The sequence below is a fragment of the Rana temporaria genome, chromosome 5 (genome assembly GCF_905171775.1).
Source record: "Rana temporaria chromosome 5, aRanTem1.1, whole genome shotgun sequence".
Lineage (NCBI taxonomy): Eukaryota > Metazoa > Chordata > Amphibia > Anura > Ranidae > Rana > Rana temporaria.
The window spans coordinates 160,013,870-160,038,863 of record NC_053493.1 but is presented as its reverse complement, the minus strand read 5'-3'; the positions used below and the strand labels follow the sequence as shown (position 1 = coordinate 160,038,863).

Genomic DNA, 24,994 nt, shown 5'->3' with positions numbered 1-24,994 from the left:
TTTAGTGTCAGTCTCCTGCCAAGTGAACCTCCAACCCAATCTTAAAGCGGTGGTTCACCCTGCAGAACAACATTTCAGCATAAAATCCGGCATAGTAGCGCGAGCTACACTATGCCGGTCTTAATTTTTTTATCCCCGTACTCACGGTTATATCGTACATAGACGATTCCGTCTGCCGCGGGGAATGGGCGTTCCTAGCAAGAGGGAGGGTGATTGACGGCCGGCTCTGGCACGTCACGCTCCCCGAAGACAGCCGGAGTAGGTCTCGGCTCTTCACGGCGCCTGTGCACAGGCTATGCGCAGGCGCCGTGAAGAGCCAAGCCTATTTCGGCTATTTCCGGAGAAGCGTGACGTGCCAGGGCCGGCCGTCAATCACCTTCCCTCTCCATAGGAATGCCCATTCCCCGGAATCTTCTATGTACGATATAACAGTGAGTACGGGGATAAAAAAAATACAGACAGGCATACTGTAGCTCACGCTACTATGCCGAATTTAATGCTAGAGGGAAAGGCCTAGTTAGACTTACCGGTGACGGTATTTCTAAGAGCCTTTCAGGACAACCTTGGAGAGCGCAGCTCCGCCTCTTCTGTAGGAAACACCCACAGGCTTTAAATCCCTCCTCTTCCACCATGGCTTCAGTTATTGTGTGGCCTCCGGCACTGGAAAACAAAGCACAGAGAACCACAACACCATGATAGATACATACTTTACTTTTTTATATACATTTAGGGAGGGAAATAGCGGTTGTCCTGAAAGGCTCTTAGAAATACCGTCACCGGTAAGTCTAACTAGGCCTTTCTCAAATCGCCTTTCAGGACAACCTTGGAGAGGATAACCAAGTAACTTACCCTAGGGTGGGACTACTGCCTGCACTACCTTCCTGCCGAAGGCTTGATCTGCGGCCGACAGCAAGTCCAACCTGTAGTGCCGAATAAAAGTTGAAAAACTGGACCAAGTAGCAGCCTTACAGATCTGATCAGGCGTAGCACCGGCCCTTTCGGCCCAGGAAACTGCGGTTGACCTTGTAGAGTGAGCAGCGATCCCTGAAGGAGGAACTTCTCCTTTTGCTTGATAGGCTTCAGAAATTGCTTGTCTAAGCCACCTACCGATCGTACTCTTAGAAGCTTTTTCCCCTTTTCGGGAACCGGAGAATACCACAAAAAGAGAGTTTGATTTCCTGAACTCCTTGGTGACGGAAAGGAACTGTAACAGACATCTCCTTACATCCAGTGTATGGAAAGCTTCTTCTCCTGCATTAGCCGGAACTGAGGAAAATGTTGGTAGAATTATTTCTTGCGACCGATGGAAAGTTGAGGCCACTTTCGGTAGGAAGGCTGGATCCGTTTGAAGGACCACTCGGTCTGGCAAAACTCTAAGGAAGGGTTCCTTAATTGCTAGAGCTTGGAGCTCACTGATTCTCCTTGCTGATGTAATGGCAACTAAAAAAATTGTTTTGAGAACTAAATTTTTTAACGATGCACTCTGTAAAGGTTCAAACGGAGCTCCCGTGAGACCTTGCAAAACAATAGATAAGTCCCAACAAGGGAAAACTTTGAGGGTTATCGGTCTATTTCGAGCCAGAGCCCTAAAAAAAATCTAGAAATTAAAGTTTCTTTGGATAAAGATCTTTCAAGATAAACAGAGAGCCGCTACCTGTGTTTTCAGGGTGCTGGCGGCTAGACCTTTCTCCATTCCTTCATGGAGAAATTCCAGAACTGAAATAGTACTCTTGATTTCGAAATTTTTGGAAGAACACCAAGAGTTAAATTTCTTCCATACTTTGAGGTAGATGGACCTAGTTACCTCTTTTCTATTTGATAGTAGAGTTTTAACTACTTTATCAGAAAGTCCTTTAGATTTTAGGTCTTCTTCAGAAACCAAGCACTTAGATGTAGCCTGCTTGCTTCCGGATGGCACACAGAGCCCTGTGTCAATAGATCCTTCCTGTATGGTAATCTCCAGGGAGGTTTTGAGGCCAGGTTCAAAAGTGTTGCAAACCAAGGCCTTTTTGGCCAAAAAGGAGCGATCAGGAGCAAGTTGGTGTTTTCCTCCCTGAATTTCCTTAGGACCAGAGGAATTAGTGGAAAAGGGGGAAAGGCGTAACACAGCCGGTAATTCCATGGGTGTGCTAGGGCGTCTATCCCCACTGCCTGATCCATTCTGTGAATAGAAAAGAATTCCTGGACCTTCGTATTTTGCTGACTTGAAAACAGGTCCACTTGGGGATGTCCCCATTCCTCCGATATATCGAACACCTCCTGGTTCAGACTCCATTCTGCTTCCACCACTCTTTTTCTGCTTAGCAGATCTGCTAGGAGATTTTGTGATCCCTTCAGATGGACTGCCGATAGGGAGGCCACATTTATTTCCGCCCATGACAGAAGTTGATTGGCTAAGTCCATGAGCCCTTTGCTCCTGGTTCCCCCTTGCTTTAACACATAGATCACTGCTGTCGTATTGTCTGACAGAATCTGTACATGATGTCCTTTGACCTCCTGTTGAAAAGCTATCAGACCCAAATGAATGGCTTTCAATTCTCGCCAATTTGACGATTTTTTTTGCCTTTATTTTTGACCACGTGCCTTGAGCGGTTTGACCCTCCAGATGGGCTCCCCAACCCCAAGAGCTTGCGTCGGTTGTTAGACGCTTGTCCAGGGGAAAAATCCATGGGAGACCTTTCGTTAGATTGGAAGGGTCCCTCCACCACCATAGTGCTCGTTTCACTTTCGCAGATAGTTTGAAACGTTTTTCGAACGGCACCTGGTGTGACCAGACCTGCAAGATGTTTTTCTGGAGTGGTCTGGAGTGCAGTCTTGCCCACTGGACTGCTGGAATTGTAGCTGTAAGAAGGCCCAGAACTGACATAACTGTTCTGACTGGTACTGAAAGGTTCATCTGGATCTGACCCACTGCTGAAAAGATTTTGTCTATCTTTTCCTGAGGCAGGAACACTTTTTGCACTACTGAGTTTAGGGTGTAGCCTAGAAACCTCATCTCCTGAGAGGGATCTAGATGCGATTTTTCTAAATTCAAAATCCAACCTAGATTTTTGAGATGAGTCTGACGTTTGGAGGTTCGTCACAAGCTGATCCCTGGAATCTGCGAAAAATAATAGGTCGTCCAGGTATGGCACGACCGAGATCCCTCTCAGTTTTAGGGGCTCCAGGGCTTCCGCCATAATCTTTGTGAAAACTCTGGGGGAAGATGACAGGCCAAATGGTAGGGCCCTGAATTGGAGATGCCATACTGATGTTCCCAGATTGATGGCCAGGCGAAGGAATTTTTGGGAAGCTGGTGCTATTGGCACATGTAAATAGGCATCCCTTAGGTCCAGGGATGCCATGAAGCAGCCTGGAGACAACAGTTTTGTGATGGAGTAAATTGTGTCCATACGGAAGTGTTTGTACCGTATTGATCTGTTCAGGATCTTTAGATTCAGAATCAACCGGTATTTGCCTGAAGGTTTTTTTACAAGAAATATATGGGAATAAAACCCCCGACCCTCCTGCTGTTTCGGGACCTGGACAATGACTTCTTGTTGAATCAGATCCTGTAAAAGGTTCATCATGGCCGAAGCCTTTTCCTGGTCTCTTGGAAGGGCTGTAATGTAAAACCTGCTTGGCGGACACTCCGAGAATTCCAGTTTGTAACCTTGTGAAATGATGTTCTTTACGAAAGGGCTTGTGGATATTTGACTCCACTGAGGGAGAAAGGATGACAATCTTCCCCCTACTGGAGTAGTTTTGTCATTTGTCTTTAGGGGTTTGATCTGGAGGAGATCTGAAGAGAACCCCACCTCTTCCCCTACCCTTTTGAGGAATCCAACGTTTTTTGTTAACATCTTCTCTATTTTTGTAGGGTTGTTGAACAGCACGAAAATTCTTTTTAAACGTCTGTTTCTTCTTGGCTGGGAAAGCCTTCTTTTTATCGGCCGTTCTATCTAAGACTGTTTCCAGGTCTGGCCCAAAAAGAAAATCCCCTGAAAAAGGGATGCCACAAAGTTTAATCTTTGAGGCTGTATCCCCTGACCACGTTTTTAGCCAGACTGCACGCCTAGCTGAATTGACAAGTGCTGAGGATCTGGCTGCCATTTTAATTGATTCGGCTGATGCATCAGCCATGTACTTAATTGCATTAAGGATTAGAGGAAAGGAGTCTAAAAGGTCTTTCCTATGGGTGCCTGCTTCAATGTGGCCCTTCAGTTTCTCTACCCAGCATTCCAGGTTTCTTGCTACCACCGTGGAAGCCATGGCTGGTTTAAGGCTGGCGGATGCGGAGTCCCAAGCTTTTTTAAGGAGAGCATCTGCTCTTTTGTCCATCGCATCTTTCAAGACCCCCATGTCTTCAAAGGCCAGATCTGTCCTTCTAGAAACCTGTGAAAAGGCAGCATCCACTCTGGGTTTCTTATTCCAAACCTCGGTTTCTTTATTTTCAAAGGGAAATCTTCTCTTAAGAGATTTAGGTAGGAAGGGACCTTTTTCCGGATCTTTCCATTCTTTCTTAATTGTGTCGGATAACACTTTATGAACAGGAAAGACTATGTTTGGAGTCATCCATACCCTGGTACATTTTATCATGGACTGATAGTTGTACTCTTTCCTCCTGAATATCAAGGGTAGTGTAGATTGCACCTAAAAGTTCATCCACATCCTCCAGGGATAATTTATATTTAGAGGTTCTGCTTGCATCCTCTTCTTCCTCTTCCTCAGAGTCTATAAGTGAGGGAAGAGTACTTGTCCCTTCATCCCCAGAGTCCACCACTACTGGCCTGGAGGTGGAAGCTCGTGGGCTTGCTGGTGGTTGCTGGGGCTCAGTATGGACCGAACTCTGTACTAGCATAGATTTAACTGAACTAAGCGAGTCCGAAAGTTCCCTGACTGATGAAAATAATTCCTTAATTTGTTGAGAAGATTCCTCTTCAACTAGTTCTTTAATACATGATCTACACATGGGCTTTCTGCCAAGAGTCTCTCAGAGGGTTTTTACAGGAAGGACATTTCCTTTGGCTTGGTGGATTTGCTGGTTTAGTTTTACTAGCAGTTTTCTCCTGAAACGAGAAATTAAACTGATTTAAATCAAAGCTCTATTAGCCAAGCAAGGGAAACCACCACCGTGCTAATACCACCACCAGAGTGAAAAAATGTCCCCTTTAAGAAGAAAGATAAAAACATAGCAACCACCAGAGTTTCTGCTAGATGGCCCAGCACAAGCTTCCATCAGAGCAGAGCAGGCTCCCATAGGGAGGAAACAACAAAACACAACAAGAGTAAGCCCATAAGGATCAGAATTAAGGCACCATTGTACCCCTCTTACCTGGGCCTGACCGGTGCTGACGGCGCCTGCATCCGCCATCGCTGTAACTCTTTCCTCCATTGCAGAGAGACAGCTGTAGAGGAAACGCTGGGTTTTTGAGTTTCCCGGGCTCCGCGTCATCAATAGGAGCCGGAAACGGAAGCGCCGGTCAGAGAACCCGCCCTCTAGTCCCTGCGTTCCAGGCGCCAGGAGCCACGCCTCCACAGGAAACGCCGCGTCGCCGGCGTGACGTCACCCGCCAGACCGGGACCCGGAACCGACATGCAGGACATGTTTCTTTGAAAGAAACGGTACCTGCCCGACCACCGGGGCCAAAACCTGCGGACTCCGGGCACCAGACGCAGCATCCCCTATGGATCCCAAAGCTCCCGTGAGCAGGCGAGACCAGAGCACTCCGGAGCATCCCCCCTTAAAGGTACAGTGGGGGAGCTGGGATGGTTTAGTCGCAGCCTTACAAAAAAGGAAAAACAATGAGGGAAAAGCCTGTCTCCAGCCTTGGAGAGAACGCAGCTCCCTGGCTCCAACCTGATGCTTCCACCATGGCGGAGGAAACACAATAACTGAAGCCATGGTGGAAGAGGAGGGATTTAAAGCCTGTGGGCGTTTCCTACAGAAGAGGCGGAGCTGCGCTCTCCAAGGTTGTCCTGAAAGGCGATTTGAGAAAATCATATATATATATATATATATATATATATGGTGAACCCCCGCTTTAAGTCTTTTACAGACTCCCAGATTGCCCTGTATTTGGCACCACCATCTTCCCAGCAACTAAACAGCTTCCCTGTCCCTGAAGAAAAGCATCCCCACAACATGAAGCAGCCACCCCCATGTTTCACGGTGGAGGATGGCGTGTTCAGGGTTATGTGCAGTGTTAGCCTTCTGTCACAGTTTTGCTTATAGGCCAAAAAGGTCAATTTTGGTGTCATCTCATGTGGGGGGACACTTGTTTGCCATGTCCCCCACATGGCTCATCACAAACTGCAAATAGGACTTCTTATAACAATGACTTTGTTGCCACTCTTCCATGACCAAGTTGTCCTGTGGACAGAGTCTGGCACCTAAGCTGTGGATCTCTGCACCTCCTCCAGAGTTACCATGGGTCTCTTGGCCACCTCCGATTAATGCTCCAACCTGGCTTGTCCGTTTAGGTGGATGGCCAAGTCTTTGTAGGTTTGCAGTTGTGCCATACACTTTCCATTTTCAAATGGATTGAACAGTGCTCCGTGAGATGTTCAAAGCTCGAGACATTTTATATCCTAACCCCGCTTTAAACTTCACAAGCTTATCCCCGACCTTCATGATGCAAATTCTTCACCAAGGTTCTCCAACAATTCTCTGAGTGCTTTACAGAACAGCTGTATTTATACTGAGAATACAATTTAACACGGGTGGACTATTTACCAAGTGACTTCTGAAGGCACTGGATTTTAGTTGGGGGAGGGGGGGGGGTTCAGAGTAAATAGGGGCTGAATACAAATGCACGCTACACTTCAGATATAAATTTTTAGAATTTTGACAATCTAGGTTTTGAGTACAACTAAAGACAAAACTTTAGTGCAGAGGGAATAAAACTAGGGACGGGAGAACCCTGGCAAGCGGCACTCCCACTGCTTGTAATAGCTGCCAAGCCGCATTGGTTATTACAATAAATCTGACTGTCCGCTGTAAAGAACGGTACCGGGGTGATGCCTACATCACACCTGTAAATCCCCTTGAAGCTATATCCAAAAAAAAAAAAAATAAGACCCTGCAAAAATATATAATAATGCGAATCACAGCAAAATCATGTGTGCAAAAATCAAAAACGCACAGCAGAAACAGATCAAAAGCAAACTACAGGTGTGTACCGGGCCTTATGCTGGCCACACAGATCAATTTTCAGACTAGAATATTCATATGAAAAAATATTGTACATGCTCTGAAAGAATGTTTGAAATTTTCACTTTTAACCACTTAAGGACCGCCTCCTGCACATATACGTCGGCAGAATGGCACAGGCAAGTACCTGTACGTCGCCTTTAAGAGCCCAGTCGTGGGCGACCCAGTCCAAAGCTCTATGAACGGACCCGACCACCGCCGGTGTCCCGCAAATCGGTCACAGAAGCTAAAGAATGGGAAGAGGTGTGTGTAAACACACCTTCAGTGACACTGATCGTCTGTTCCCTGATATAGGGGACGATCAGTGACGTCACGCCTACAGCCCCCCCCCCCTACAGTAAGAATCACTCCCTTAGGGCACACTTAACCCCTTAGCGCCACCTAGTGGTTAACCCTTCACTGCCATTTTCACAGCACTTTTCGCTGTAAAAATGACAATGGTCCCAAAAATGTGTCCGCCATAATGTCAGTCACGAGAAATTTTTTTTAAAGCCGATCGCCGGCATTACTAGTAAAATAAAAACTGCTATAAAACTATCCCCATTTTGTTAACGCTACAACTTTTGCGCAAACCAAACGCTTATTGCGATTTTTTTACCAATACGCATTGGCCTAAACTGAGAAAAATGTATTTTATTTTATATATTTTTTGGGAATAATTATAGCAAAAAGTAAAATATTGTTTTTTTCAAAATTGTCGCTCTATTTTTGTTTATAGCGCAAAAAATCAAATCAAATACCACCAAAAGAAAGCTCTATTTGTGGGGGGGAAAAAAGTGCGGAATCGCAAAAAGGGGTCCTTGGTCCTTAACCTGCATAATGGTCCGGGTCTTAAGTGGTTAAAATGAATGTCATTTCTGAATGAAAACCACATACACCGTCTGAAAATTCCTTTGACTAAGAAGTTTTCTATTTCCAAATTTTCCCCATCACTGGTCGAATTGACCCCACCAACCATTAGATTTTTTATTTTTTTTTATTTTTTTAAACTCTGTTATACGGTATATCACTTATGTATGGTATTCTCAGAGTGGATTAAAGATTTTACTCCAATTTATTCGGCACTGCGTCACTTTAAACGGACAATTGCACGATTGTGCGATGTGGCTCCCAAACTAAATAGGCGTCCATTTTTCCCCACAAATGGCTTTTTGGTGGTATTTGGTCACCTCTGCGTTTTTGTGCTATAAACAAAAACAATTTTGAATAAGCAATATTTTACTATAATAAAATATCCAATTTTTATATTTAAAAAGCATTTTTTTTAGTTTAGGCCAATATGTAGTCTACATTTTTTTTTTTTAATTTACCAAAAATATTGCAATAAGCATATATTGACTGGTCTGCGCAAAAGTTATAGCGTCTACAAGATGGGGGATAGTTGTATGGCATTTTAAGTGCACTTTTTACTAGTAATAGCGGTGATCTGCGATTTTTATTGTGACTGCGATTTTATGGCGGGCACTTAACACATTTTTGGGACCATTCTTGTTTATTTTGGCCCTTTAACCTCTAGCAATTAAACTGATGTACTCCCAACATTCAGGGCATCACCAGTGGAAATCAGGAACACAAATGTACCCTCTTCATGAGAACACAGTCCAAAGCCTTCCCCTTTAAGTGGCATTCTGACACCCTCCCATACTTAGTCTCTAGGGAAGGGGGCAAGTGAATGACCATCAGAGGACCTTTCCTCTAAGAAACTCTGGGGAGCTTGACAGATGGGCATCCAATCCCTCCTGGTTTAGCAGCTGCACTTGATCAAAATGAACATCCTGCCTAGAATATTCATCATGTCCAAAGCTTTTCCAACAAAAGTTGCTAAAATTAGCTTGGGGTGAGGAGACCCAGGGCAAACTGACGCACACTATACACGCCTAATATGAAGGGTGCTTAGTTGTACCCAATTTGACCAAGTATTTCTATGCAGCGCAATTGGCCCAGTTGATATGTTCTCATTCCTGGCATGCCCAGCCGTTGTAGATGAAACCCGAATCCATCCTTCCCACCAAGCCAATTAGCCACTTGATGTGGCAGAAAGCCAAAAGATAAACTAACTATTCTGTGCCCAACATTACTGTTTAATCTCAGCCTATGGGACAGGCTGGCAAATAGGATCATTTCACTCATTTGGCCCCATTGTTGAGCAACCCAGCCTTCACCCTGGGTCTCAACCCCTATAAATTTGCCTGGTGGCTGAATAAGGGTTTCCGATGCATTGCAGACCTATGTGGCCCCAGCGTTCTACTGTCCAATTTCTGATGGAACAGCATCAGCTCCCAGTTTTAGAAGCGTCTACTCAAGTGGGACATTTGGCCACTCTAAATCATACTAGTAACCTGACCACTTCCACCCCAATGGAGTATTCATGTAGGACTTCGGATACACATACTGGGCACAGATCTAAAATATATACTGTATTGCATTCAGGTTCTTCCAAATTGCCACACATGGAGAAATGAGTGAGACAATGGCATTGGAGGAATGGGGCAAATTGGCTCAGTACAATCCCAGATCATACATAAATACCTCATTAAGGCAAACAAACATTTTACCCAAGGCATATGGTGCCAGTACGACCGGCATTGTGTGTTCCGGGAGCCTACTCATTGTGCTTCAGAGGCTGTGGGCAGGAGGGAATATTATTACATACATGGTGGACTTGTCTGAAAGTTAAGCGGTTCTGGATCCGCATTGTTCTCGCTCTGCCGCTTGCTTCTCTTGACTGGAGTTTAAGATGTTCATCTCCCCAAAGAAAAAATATCACACTGTTCGCAATCACTTTATTCATAGTTATATAACCATTTAAGGATTATGCACATGAAGGTCAAAATTAGAACCAAAATATCTGATGAGCACCTTGAGAATTCATGGAGAATTGCTGCTACATCCATCCAGATATTTGCGCATTAGTTTATCAAAAACTGTCAAAGTATGCACTAGGTTTGTGTTGCCCTCTTTTATAATAAAAATTGTGCCATTGTTACTACGAAAAAAAGTACATTTCAGACAAACATGTTTTGATAGGTGTATGGGAAAGTAACTAATTTCATTTACAAATAGATTCCGTTATACAACAGTGGGTCATATAGGCTTGTGATCCCAATGGGTCAGGATGAAGATGATCCCAAAGGGTCTCGGAAACCCGGATGAATCCTGGATAGGAACAGTGGTCCAATCAGCTAGAACGTGAACTTGACTCTCCAATCAGCAGATGGATAACTGGTGTTTCAGTGCAAGCTCCAATGGAGGAAAAAATAGAAAGGGGCTCCAAATGGTGCAGATCAAACCAGGTATGTTTGAAGCCCATTTGAGTGGAAACGCATTACTGCACCCCACATTGCTTTTACACGTTTTTATTGTGATCACTTTTCTATTTTTATATTCCCCTTTTTTAAATAAACCATACCTGGTTTGATCTGCACCATTTGGAGCCCCTTTCTATTTTTTCCCTTCCATTGGAGCTTGCACGGAAACAACCGTTATCCATCTGCTGATTGAAGAGAGTCAAGTTCACATTCCAGCCGATTGGACCATTGTTCCCATCCAGGATTTATACGGGTTTCTGAGACCCTTTGGGATCATCTTCATCCTGATCCAGACCCGTTGGGATCACAAGCCTATATGACCCACTGTTGTACAACAAATGTGTCCACCCCATTTGGTAAGGGTATTTTACCCATTTATGTTTGAAGAGTATGGAGATTAACTGCAGACAAGCTTTTTTCTCACCCGAGTTGTCCTATGGGAAGAATTTCTTCAGTTTGTTTAGTCTTTGCACAGACTATTTTATTTTGAAGCCTTTGAGCTTCTCTGAACTATTTTTCACAAGGAGTTACATGTTCACATATTTGTTTACTATTTATGATTACATTTTAGTGTGCACCTTTTCTATATATTAGCACTGCACTAATTATCCACACGTTAGCCTACTTTCAGTGCTAGCAGCTCTTTCCCTTATTTGGGTTTTTGCGCAGTTTTTCCATATTATACAAAGAGATCCCAGCATTCTAGAATTTCGAAACCCCCGGAACAAAAATTGAATAATGAAGCCAACTGGTGCTTTGATGCAGTAACTGCAATTCAGTTTTCAGTCCAAGGATATATTTTTCAAACACAGAACATATATGTTGATTTTGATATAAAATACAGTATCCTTGCAACTCCTGTGCACTAAACTCAATGTTATCAGCTTTCCCAGCTATCTTCTGTGAACTAAATACACCTCCTCCCTACATCATGGATCTGGATAGTATTAATTTCATCTGACTGAAATGAACACTATTTAGGAAACTAAAATACAACTAAAAACAGCATCTTGGTAAAAAGACTGACAAACAAAATCTGACAACAAAATTAACAATTCACTACCACATAGGTAGGTGGGACATCTAAGCTGCTGCAAGAAAAAAAGCATTTTACTTATTACCTGAATATATTGCCAACATTAACTATATGTGTAATGGCATTACAGCCAATAGTTTTTTATTTTAAAGTTGCACATCTGTTTGACAAAAAGCTATTTTTTGTTTATGAAAAAGTGGTTATTTTATAGTGGCCAAATCTGTCTGTACTGGATGTTAAAACCTTAACCACTTGCTTACTGGGCACATATACCCCCTTCCTGCCCAGATGAAATTTCAGCTTTCGGCACTGCGTCGCTTTAACTGACAATTGCAGTCGTGCAACGTGGCTCCCAAACAAAATTTACATCCTTTTCCCCCACAAAGAGCTTTCTTTTGATGGCATTTGATCACCGCTGCGGTTTTTATTTTTTGCGCTAAAACACACACACACACACACACACACACACACACACACACACACACACACACACACACACACACACACACACACACACACACACACACACACACACACACACACACACACACACACACACACACACACACACACACACACACACACACACACACACACACACACACACACACACACACACACACACACACACACACACACACACACACACACACACACACACACACACACACACACACACACACACACACACACACACACACACACACACACACACACACACACACACACACACACACACACACACACACACACACACACACACACACACACACACACACACACACACACACACACACACACACACACACACACACACACACACACACACACACACACACACACACACACACACACACTTCTTCTCAGTTTAGGCCGATATGTATTCTACATATTTTTGATAAAATAATAATTGCAATAAGCGTATAGCGATTGGTTTGTGCAAAAGTTCTAGCACCTACAAAATAGGACAGAATTATGATTTTTTTTTTACTAGTAACAGTGGCGATCTGCGATTTTTATTGGGACTGCGACATTATGGCAGACACTTGACACATTTTTGGGACCATTCACATTTATACAGTGATCGAGAGATATAGATATATATGCGCCATTACTGTATAAATGTGACTGGCAAAGAAGGGGTTAAATGTTCCCTACTAGTGATTCTAACTGGGGGAAGGGGACCGACTGGGGGAAGTGACCGATCTGTGTCCCTATGTACAAGGGACACAGCATTGGTCTCCTCTCCCTGACAGGACGTGGATCTGTGCGTTTACACACACAGATCCACATCTTTGTCTGTGAAACGGGCGATCGCGGGTACCTGTCGGACATCGCGGCCACTAGGCACGCGCATTGGCACCTCAGTGACGTGGTGCTCGTGTGCCCCCCAGTGGCCAGAGGATGTCAATAGATGTCCACCCAGCATTTGAGAGCCACCTTGTGGCCGTCTTTTGTCTATGGCCGGGGCTCCAAGTAGTTAATACCATAAAGAACGTGCAATTTGATTTTTACTCCTGAGTATATGTGTTGTCAAAAAATTCTAGCATTACAATTTAACTAAACCCATTAGATTTAAAGTGGTTGTAAACTCCGTACAACCACTTTCACCTACAAATAAGCCTATATTAAGGCTTACCTGTAGGTGCTGGAAATATCCAAAATCTGCATGGTTTGGGAGATATTTACAATTTCTCCGTACAATTACTTCTTTGGCGCAAGCGCACCTTATCAAGGGCATGATGTGTATTTGAGTGTATTTTTAGCAAAAATATTGTTTTGATAAACACTTTCACAAAAACCACGGGGCCAAAAAAATTCCAGAGGTTGTATGCTTTCAGAAAATATATGGTTGGGGGGGGGGGGGGTGTAAGCTTTCAGAACACCATTTCTCTAATCCACTTTCATGCATTTCCTCCACTGAATGAGGGGTGTGCAACATTGTGGCCCCAAAGCAGCAGCAGCAGCAGCCCCCCCCTCCTTCATGAGGTACCTGGCTGTGATTGGGTTCTCCACCTGGGTTTCTATCTGCAGGTGCAGAGTGTTGCCAGGCACAACTGACAAAGGGACACGAGGCCTGAGGTAAAGCGCAGACTGCCGACCTGGCATTGGTCCCAGCGTTTTGCCAGGAAAATTACTCACCATTGAACAAGCTTATAGGCGTTTAAAGACTTCTGTTACCACAGCTTTTTACCACTAGATGGGGAGCATGCCTACCATCCCATATTGTGACAGTAGGCGAGTAAACCAGGTTTATGAATGGGGATGCTGGTTTAAGCCAAGCCTTTGGTTTGTGCTTGTAAATGGTTTTGAAGTCGCACAGATATGAATGGTACTCATTGAAAATCATAGGGTACAACTTGTCATGCGACCTTGCAGTCCTGCAAGCAGCATGTTTGGGGCGGTGCAGGCATGGTGTACACTGCTACCAAAACGCCATGCCCAAAATCAATAAGCAGCAGCGCTTCGTGGGCACTTTAACCGTTAACTCCTTCTCTGGGATTAAAAAGTTGGTAAAGTGGTGCTAAAACGAGCGGCGCTTTATCGCTATTGCGGGGCTCAGTGTGAAAGTGGCCTTAGACACCAAGCATTGGCTTCAAGCCAATATACAGGACATTCATGCTGTGCATTACAGCTGCACGATTCTGGCTAAAATTAGAATCACGATTTTTGTTTAGAAGACAGATCACGATTCTCTCATAAATTCTCATGGCACAACATCATCTTTCACATTAAAACAAAAATTGGGCTAACTTTACCTTTTTTTAAAAAAAAAAAATTGCATTTTAAAGACCGCTGGGCAAATCGTGTGACAAAATATTGCAAACTTCCAGCATTTTTGCTCTAATGCCCGGTACACACAATCCGATTATCGAATGATGTCCATGTGTTGCAATGCATTTTTATTGCATTTTCGAAAGACAGCTGTACTGATTAAACCAAAATAGTATGAAAAAAACTTCCGTGCATGTCCGATAGAATAATCGGATGAACTGTCCTGATCAGCTCTCGGAAGCTCTGTACCAACGATCCGATTATCGTACGATCGTTTCAAAAGCGTAATTTTTCGTACGATTTTCGGAATGTGTGTACGGGGCTTGAGGAGGTTGGTTACTATGTTTCATGTTACAAACTTGGCAGGCTGCCTTTAGCCTAGGTTCACATTGGAGCGATTTGTTATGAGATGGAGATAAAAATTGCATGACAAGTTGCAGCTTATTGGCGGCAATGGCACTGTTCTAATTAGCGCGACATAGATTTTGCGGTGCCGCGCTGATTTGCAAAAGTAGTTCCCACACAGATCTCAATCAAGTAGCACATGAAATTGCGCTACTTCAAGTGAAGTAGTGTGATTTCAAAGTAGCATCAATGTGAGCCAGGGCCAACACAGAAGTTTATCCCTTTGATCCAAGTAGTAAGCATTAGGGCTCTTTCACACGTCAGCTCAGTTTTTTAGATCAGTTTTTTTTCATCAGTTGATCCGTTTTTCGTCTGTTTTCCATCCTGTTTTTCCATTCGTTTTTCCATCCGTTTTTTGGGGGGTTTTTTGGGGGGCTTTTTACATATTTTGATGAAAAATGGATGTTAGCGGATCATCCACTAACGTCCGTTTTTCGTCGGTTGTATTTTTTTGACGGAAGAAAAATAGGGTTTTCTTCCGTCCAAAAAAACGGAGCTTAATGCAGACGGATGCTAACGGACGTTAGCGGATGCTTATCCGCTAACGGACGTTAACCCATAGGGAAGCATTGCGGTCCGTTAACGGACGTCCAAAAAACGAACGGACGTGTGAAAGAGCCCTTAGTTAGAATGTTTCCTGTTAAAAACTTGGCAGACTGCCCTTTTTGACAGCTGAGTGAGCAGATAAAGTCTCTCCACTTATTATATGAAAGAATCGGCAAACTCTGCATTAGAGATCTCAGGGGGGTTGAATTGAGATCACGATTGAACGATTAATTGTGCAGCTCTACTGTGCATCCAGTTTAATAAGCTTTCCCACCGTCTGAAATAAATATGTACAGTTCACCATGCTTGCTTTAGCACACAAATACCACAACAGGTCATGTTTGAGAATGTCACTCAGGTGAAACAGCTGTGATAATTCCCAAGCTGGAATTGCTAAAGCTGGACACACCCAGGATTCCTTCATCCACACTATGCAGCATGTGGATGAACTAAACTTCCGCTGCAACCATTATATTTTGACAGGCAACACTGACAGTTGTCACGGTGGCAGCATCCAATTAGAAGTGCTGTTTGCCTGACAATTTTCCACCTGGCTACTTTGAAGCTCCAATCGAACAAGGTTAGGGAGGAGGGTGACAAAAGCCTCCCATATGGAGAATATTTGCACAGCTCATCAGGGACCAGACAAAATTAGCCATATGCAGTTTGATCATGTAATTCTCACTAATCACTAGAGCTTCACAATTAATCCTTAAAAAAATTAATTGTGATCTTAATTCAACCCGCCTCGTGATCTTAATCCGGCATTTCCACGATTGATGTAAAAAGTGCAGAGGTGTTCTCTGATCAGTGCTGTAAAAAATAAAAAAAGCAGGATATTGAAAAGTGCATCCTGCCGGATAATGCCTCAGACGATGTGCGCATGCACAATACGCAATATCACTCCAGCTGATATGTTGATCAGATGGCGTGACTGCAACACTGCGCATGCACAGAATGTCAGACATTATCCGACGATCTGCATCACATGATCACTGAGGCAGGCAGAATCCGACGATTACATTGTCCCTTGAATGTCAGATAATGGGCAGTGTTGAGTTCATGCCAGCTGATCAACACATCAGCTGGAATGCAGTTGCGACCTGCGCATGCACAGACCAGAGGCATTAGCCGCGGGGATGCACCATCCGATAGAACACCAGCAAAGTTTATCACAACATTGCTCAGCGCTGAGAGATAAAAGAAACATTGTATTTGGTTCTTTTAGCTCAAAGGAATGAACTTCTGTAAATGATGGCAGTTTAACCACTTAAAGTAGTTTTATTGCCCGCTTGGCGATTTTTACCTACCGGTAAGCCTATAATCAGGCTTACCTGTAGGTAAAAATAGCTCCTAAACCTGCAAGGTTTAGAATATATTGACCCTGAAGGCAGTGACTGACGTCAGCAGCGCATGCGCGCTGCAGGTCCTGCGTATCCTGCTGTAATGAAGGAAGCAAGCAATCCCAAAAGAAAAAAAAAAAAAAAAAAAAACGCAGAGAAAACATGCCAGCTCCCTCAGCAGTAACCATGCGTGCTGCGGGAGTTTCATTCTAAGGTAAGCATTACCTAATGTGCTAGCATGCAATGCATATTATACCATTGTCTTGCAGGGTTTTTCTTTTTAGTGGTTTACTACCGCTTTAGAGACTGCGCCTGACACTTTTTCCCCCTTGTAAGCAACAAAACTATTCTTTGCTAGAAAATGTACTTGGAACCCCCAAACATTTTTAGCAGAGACCCTAGTGAATAAAATGGTGGTCTAAGGCTGCATTCACACCTCCGCGACAAGATACGCCGCGTACGCGGCGTATTTTGCCGCGAGTGTGTAACTTTTTTTTCACAAAGCCTTCCCATTGCTTTGTATGGCTGAATGCCAATGTCGCCTGAAAAAAAGGGTCCGTGACTTTTTCAGGCGACAGGCGTATGTGAACCATCTCCATAGACAGCAATGGGAATTCTCCCCTCTAGCGGCACAAGCGTCCGGCGTCTTGTCGCCTAGATGTGAATGGGCTCTTAATATTCTGCCACACTATTTGCGCAGCAGTCTCAGTTTTTTGGAAACAATATACTTCAATGAATAAAAAAAACCCTCACAGTAAAAGTTAACCCTTTTTATAGAATGTAAAAAATTAAGCTACACTTATTCTAAGTAAATAAAATTGTGGTTGTCATATTCAGAACCCGCAACTCTACTAGTCACTAAAACTCCTTCCATGGCGGCCCTGTCCACATCACACAAAAAAAAAAAAAAAACACGCAACGTGAACACTCCACTTAGATAGTGGCTGCATACTATCAGATGCACTGTCAGGCAGAGATTAATCCTCCATGCCTTTTAGCATGGATGAGGTAATTGACTGTTCTCTCGTTCAATGAGGATAATTTACTATGGCAGCCCATATGTGATCAAAGTATGGGCTGACTTAACCAGCAGATTAACTGAACACACACCGTTTCCCCCATCCACTCATTCGAGTGTATGGGAGAATCCTTCCACGGAGCCATTGTATTCTGACAGCAGGGAGACTTCCACAGACTTTAGAAGGAAACACAGATCACGGCTGCAGGCTAGTAGAGCGACTTCTGTACAGCCACAGTGCCCATACATTGATTGAAATTTCGATCCATGTATGGCCAGCTTAAGATATGCATGGCAGCCAATCAGCTTTCATTTTCAAAGCTTAACGTAGATGTTCACCCAAACCCCTCTTTCAGTCACCTTTTAAAAAACAAATCTAGCCCCGTTTAGAAATTGCTATACATCCCTTTTCTTAAGCCAATCTCCTCTCCAGTGGCAGATGCTGTGTGCAGGAAAGAACCGAAAAATGACTGGAAATTGGCTGGGAAGGGAGGTCATCCATAGAGTAACTATGGGGCTTCCATTGTTGGTTACCTCCTGCACAGAGAAGCTGCCACTGACAGCTCGGCATGGGACGGGATTGGCTGCAAGAAAGGCATGTATAGCAATTTCTCTTTACATGGCTGGTAGATTAGGTTTTGGAATGTGGCTGCAAGTAGGCTTAGAGTTAGGCTTGCCATAAACAAAGCAAAATTTCCTGCAACCATGAGTTGCAGGAAAGAAATTTGCTCTATTCCCCCATATACACAGACCATGCTGATGCAGGAATTTTTGCTGAGCCAATGTCTTCTCGTGGCAGGGAAGACAGTGATTCCCAGCGGCTATAGCAATAATTGCAGGTAAAGCCCAGCAGGCTGGTTGTACACAAGTTAGTTGAGCAGCTTCTGTCCAAGGGGCATGGCCAAAGAAATTCTGCTGATAGTCTCCCAATCAATGCTCTCAGCCAATGGCTTAAAGCCCTGAAGGTTCTGGCAGGGGGTCCGTCCCCCTGTTAGAACACAAAATAGCAGGGGAGAATGTTTTACCAACATCGGATTGTACAGCGGCTCCTCCTGAGCTGTTAGTTTGTTCAGACCTGCTGGGTTGAGGGAAAAAATAATTACTGGCGTTTACTAGGCTTTAGTTTTGGGTGAACTACTGCAGGATGAAAGGCATGCATAGGTCCACAGTTATCAGTGCTACAGGATATTATCTGTGTGCACCAACCTGCTTTGTAAACCCAAAGTGGATTTATATCCTTTATGACAGGCATGTCCAAAGTCTGGCCCGAGGGCCAATTGCGGGCCCCCTGGTAATTTGGATATATACTGTATTCATCGATGCTGTCTCGGAGGGGCAGGAACGAGTGCTGTCAAATTACATACAGGAGAATCTCCTGTTTACCCGGCGGTCTCTGTAAAAGGACGTCTCGTCTCCTGGGCTGCCATTGGACGACTCCTCTGTCTATCACAGGAGGCAGGACATTGTATAAAAGTGTCTGCTGTGTAAACAGGAGATTCTCCTGTATGTAATCTGTTGGTGCTCGTCCTGCCCCCCCTCCCCTCCGAGGCTGCAGATGGGCATCGATCAGGCTGCATTCATAGCAATGGCGAGGCTGCATTCATGACAACGGTGAGGCTGCATATAGGCACCGATTGGGCTGCATTGATGGGCAATGGCCCTCATTTTGCTTCACAGTTCTTTACATTATTTTTCTTGAAAAAATTCACTCCTAAATAACACGCCAAGCTCATCACCACACACAGCCACAAAGACAAGAGAATTCTTGTTGGGCAGTGCATTAGTGCTTGGGCAAACACACTTTAATAGTTCAAAGAATGTCAGCAAAATGGTCGGCCCTTACGCATGTTCACTTCATCAAATCTGGCCCTCTTTGAAAAAAAGATAGGACACCCCTGCTTTATGACTATTGAAAACTACACACACAGTGAGCAAAGACAGACCTGTCATCCACCTGCTCAGCTGGGATTAGCAGATCTATCCCCACTGAGCAAGCACATGTGAAAGGACCCTTGGTACATTTGCTGCAATGTGTACAGCAAGCTTAAATAAACCTGTACTTTGCCCATACTGAACAGCAAGTTTACTGTACTACAGGCACCATAGGCAGAAATTGCATTCTGAAAGTAAAAACCTTGACAAGGTTCAGCAGGTTCTTCCTTCCCTGCCTCATGTGACAGAACTTGGACCAGGACACTGATCTACTGAAAAGTATCGGTTATTTCCCACAACTGACCATTTCAGGGAAGGCAGTTTATGGAGGCTTTTTTAAAAAACAAACTACTTGGCCTAGTGTCACACTTCAAAGTTTCCAAAAAATAAAAGCCCAAGATAAGGAAAAGAACCATGTCTGTCACATGGCCCATGAATGAACAAAAATTGTTAGCTTTTACACAGCTAGATTTCCTTTATACCTTATAACCTTTATGTACGGCCGCAATGTGGTGCAATACTTTCAGCCATTCAGCCATTAAACCATTTACAAGAGACCTGAACTGGACTGAAGAGTAGGAGTACATAAAGCTCTTCCGAGCAGGGCCCTCTTAGGCTGGGTTCACACTGAGACTTCAAAATAAAGCGATTTTACCACGATTCACGGCCGTGATTTCAGAGAATGCCAGTCTATAGAGCTGAATTTGCATTGCACACCGATCAAACTCGCATAAGACCCTTTTTGCACGCAGCTTAGATTCGCACTGCAGTGAACAGCGCTAATGGAAAACAAGGTTATTTTAATGACTTGCCAATTTGAACAATCGCAACGTCTCAAATTCGCAATAGAATCTGCAGCAGTGTGAACCTAGCCTCAAATCTTCTTGTATTGCAACTTATCTCCCTTTTATATTGTAAAGCGCTGTGTAAACTGTTGGCGCTATATAAATCCTAAATAAAATACATTGGATAAAAAAAATAAAAAAAAAGTCGAAAATCTGTAAATTGAACAGTTTGTCAAGGAGAGGGAGAGAAATTGTTTATTTTTTTTCTGTGAACGTTTCCAAAAAAAAAAAAAAAAGCTAAGAAATATAGAGACCAAAACAATGCAATAAAAATGGATTTGTTTGAAAAAACCATCATTACATGACAATATAGTTTGCTCTCATTTTTGTGTACTGGATCATGTTTTCCAGGATTCCTTTACCTTTTGGTACAGGTGATTCAAATTAAGGCTGTGCTTTCCAACTCCCAGCTGACACTCGTTTGGGGAGACCTTCCCTAGCCATGCTGGCCATACACCAGTCACAAAATTATTTAGGGCCAGTTCACACCAGGCGCAGTTCCGTTCCGTGTGCATTTGTTCTGCACTAATACATGCACAGGGTTTTCCATGTATTCCAATAGCTCTAGTTCACACCATGCAGTCAGTTTCCAGTGCAGAAACTGACCGGAAACTGACTGCATGGTGTGAACTAGAGCCATTGGAATACATGGAAAACACTGCATGCATTTTGTGCAGAAAAAAAGCACACAGAACTGAACGGAACTGCGTCTGGCGTGAACTGGCCCCAAATAATTTTGTGACTGGTGTATGGACAGCATGGGTAGGGAAGGTCTCCCCAAACGAGTCAGCTGGGAGTAGATTTGGAAAGCACAGCCTTAATTTGAATCACCTGTACCAAAAGATAAAGGAATCCTGGAAAACATGATCCAGTACACAAAAATGGACCAGCGCCAAGAAATGGCATGTTTAGCGTAAAGCTGATCAGGTGACACCAAGACGCAACAAGCAAGACACGTTTGTTTTGAGCCTCTCCTTTCACGTGGGTTTGTATTTTTCATCGTATCTGCTGCCAGTACCCTCCCCTCACTCCTCCCCTCTCCAGGGGTGCTGGAGAATACTTGGCAATTGGCACAGTCATTGAATTTGCTTAAAATAAAACCAGTCGGTAAGATCTAGGAGACTCCCATTTGTCCCCCCCCCCCCCTATTAAAATTCTGATGGGGGGAAAAAAAGCCCTCAGAGTCCCAGCCCACATCTGAACTGAAGAGAGGGAGGCAAATGTAACATGAAAAGGGGAGTTGGTGAATTGGGCCTCTAGTCATACTAAATTCACACCCTCCCTAGTGTTGAATGGGATCATACACAAAGGTCACAGTATGCGGGCATTGTGCTTGCCATCGACATGGGTGTTTGGGGTATCCCCCGTACAAGGTCCATTCAGAACTCTAAGGAAAATGGGGGGGGGGGGGTACATTTAAATGTAACTTAATGCAAAAAAAAAAAAAAAAACACCTTAACTGCTAGGTTGCAAGTGCACCAATGCAGCTACAATCTTATAAACATTCCTGAGGGATTTGGAACAGAGTTTGAGCCCCAGTTCACACCAATGCGACGCGGGAAACGCAAAGCCCAAGTTCACACCGATGCGACGCGGGAAACACAAAGCCCAAGTTCACACCGATGCGACGCGGGAAACGCAAAGCCCAAGTTCACACCGATGCGACGCGGGAAACGCAGAGCCCAAGTTCACACCGATGCGACGCGGGAAACGCAGAGCCCAAGTTCACACCGATGCGACGCGGGAAACGCAGAGCCCAAGTTCACACCGATGCGACGCGGGAAATGCAGAGCCCAAGTTCACACCGATGCGACGCGGGAAATGCAGAGCCCAAGTTCACACCGATGCGACGCGGGAAATGCAGAGCCCAAGTTCACACCGATGCGACGCGGGAAATGCAGAGCCCAAGTTCACACCGATGCGACGCGGGAAGTGCAGAGCCCAAGTTCACACCGATGCGACGCGGGAAGTGCAAAGCCCAAGTTCACACCGATGTGACACTGGAAATGCAATTCTGCTGCGCTTCCTGCACCACATAGCAATTGCACTGCGTTCATGTGATCTGCTGCAGGTGTCAATGCAAAGTTAACGAAACCCCAAAAGCAGCCTGAACAAGTCACATGGGTATGAACACCCATGTGAGGAAGTAAACAAAAAAAGTTAAAAGCTGCCCGCACCTTTTTCCATGCGGAGCAACCTGAGCCAGTCAAAATGAATGGGCTCACAATCTAACAGTTTAGAATGGGAGTGATTTGCACAGAAATGCGGTGCGATTCACAAGCGATGCAACAGTGTGAACCCAGGCTGAATGAGATCTTATGCATGCAACATGGAAACAATGTTCCCCACATAGAGCCCGGCACTGGCTTAGGATCCTGAAGGAAGCCATCACAGGACCACCTTGTGGAAACTTGCCCCCCCCCCCTTGTAATCCCCCAGAGTTGGTGGGTCAGTCCCAGCCACAAGAAGAGTGTAAACAAGTGAACTTCACTCTCTCCACCCCTAAAGTCTAGTGACACAGCAGCCTGAGCTCGCTCCCTGCCTCCTCCTCCCCATTCCTCAGGCTCACATTGCAGATGAGGAGTGGGGGGGAGTGGGCAGCTCCGGGAATTTAAACCAACACTGCTTGTGTTACAAGTAGCAAGAACACATGTTGCTACACAAGCCTTAGCGCAATAATGTGTGCAGTGTGACCAGGAGCCTCCTGCTCCATGTACTGCCTGGACCTCACACGTGGACAGGCAGGAGGGTGCCCTCACCATCTGCCAACCCATAAAAGATCATGAGTTGGCAGATTTGGGGGTGAGCCTCATAGCAGGGCACAGCATGTAGACAGATGTCACATCAAGTTGTGAAAGAAGTGCTGGATCGGGATGACCTGTGAATGGACAGCAGAGTACTGGGGGGGCAGTGTGAGCCCAGCACGTCCCATTCGTCTGCAAAGCTGCACTGGCCTATGCAGGGAATCACTGGAGCGCAAGGAAACTCCACCACGCGTGATCATTACTTTGGCTTTGGAAAGTCTTCTCTTCTCCACATCACCCCCCCCCCCCATTTCCTCTCTGACACCCCAATAGTGACTGAGCAGCAGACCCAACATTCCAAGTTTTCAGCTCCCAGTACCTGAAAGGTGTCCTGTATCCAATGGGCCTGGGTGACCAATATCCCCAGATAGCGATCGGCTACTTCTCCTCTACTTCTAGGCACTTTTTTACCTTCTCGTACTCAGATCCACTTAGGCAGAAAAAAGATCCATTTGGCCAAGAAATCCTTAAAGAAAAGCGAGAGTGTAGAGTTTGTCTGGCAGTGCAGTGATGGGGAGGAGAGGCTGGTTTGTATCCTGTACGCTCAGCGGTTCTGTCTATGGATTCCTAAGGCTCTGCTGCTCTGCAGGATCCTCTCTTCTTCTTGTACACTGCTAGACTCAGCTGACTCCTGTGCTCAGGATGCAATACCGCCACCGCCTCCCCCTGCACTCAGCCCCAGGCTTTTTAAACCCTCCCCTCTCTCAGCTCACTACTAAATCGGGAGCGAGCAAGGGGGTGGGCACGTCAGAGTGCACAAGACAGGAAGGGCAGAGAGAAGAGGGCTGCCAGCACGAGGACAACACAACGCACTAATACTACACACGGGGGACGCCAGCCTGACAGGGAGAGCACGTCATGAGGTGTACACAACGCACTAATACTACTTACTACACATGGGGGACGCCAGCCTGACAGGGAGAGCACGTCATGAGGTGTACACAACGCACTAATACTACACACTACACATGGGGGACGCCAGCCTGACAGGGAGAGCACGTCATGAGGTGTACAACGCACTAATACTACTTACTACACATGGGGGACGCCAGCCTGACAGGGAGAGCACGTCATGAGGTGTACACAACGCAATAATACTACTTACTACACATGGGGGACGCCAGCCTGACAGGGAGAGCACGTCATGAGGTGTACACAACGCACTAATACTACTTACTACACATGGGGGACGCCAGCCTGACAGGGAGAGCACGTCATGAGGTGTACACAACGCACTAATACTACTTACTACACATGGGGGACGCCAGCCTGACAGGGACAGCACGTCATGAGGTGTACACAACGCACTAATACTACTTACTACACATGGGGGACGCCAGCCTGACAGGGAGAGCACATCATGAGGTGTACACAACGCACTAATACTACTTACTACACATGGGGGACGCCAGCCTGACAGGGAGAGCACGTCATGAGGTGTACACAACGCACTAATACTACACACTACACATGGGGGACGCCAGCCTGACAGGGACAGCACGTCATGAGGTGTACACAACGCACTAATACTACTTACTACACATGGGGGACGCCAGCCTGACAGAGAGAGCACGTCATGAGGTGTACACAACGCACTAATACTACTTACTACACATGGGGGACGCCAGCCTGACAGGGAGAGCACATCATGAGGTGTACACAATGCACTAATACTACTTACTACACACGGGGGACGCCAGCCTGACAGGGAGAGCCCGTCATGAGGTGTACACAACGCACTAATACTACTTACTACACATGGGGGACGCCAGCCTGACAGGGAGGGCACG

At 45.1% G+C, this 24,994-nt stretch overlaps 1 protein-coding gene across 3 annotated transcripts in view; it reads right to left on the bottom strand.

Annotated features, from left to right (window-relative positions):
• GRB10 (growth factor receptor bound protein 10) overlaps nt 1–23,878 on the bottom strand; it is a 244,748-nt gene extending 220,870 nt beyond the window's left edge. For 2 of the 3 annotated variants that reach the window (XM_040353308.1, XM_040353309.1), the window contains exon 1: nt 23,524–23,876. The gene's annotated coding sequence lies outside the window, so the exon portion shown is untranslated. Of the gene's footprint in view, nt 1–23,523 lie in introns of all 3 variants that reach the window. The other variant, XM_040353310.1, reaches the window with a different exon arrangement.
• Nucleotides 23,879–24,994: the final 1,116 nt, after the last annotated feature.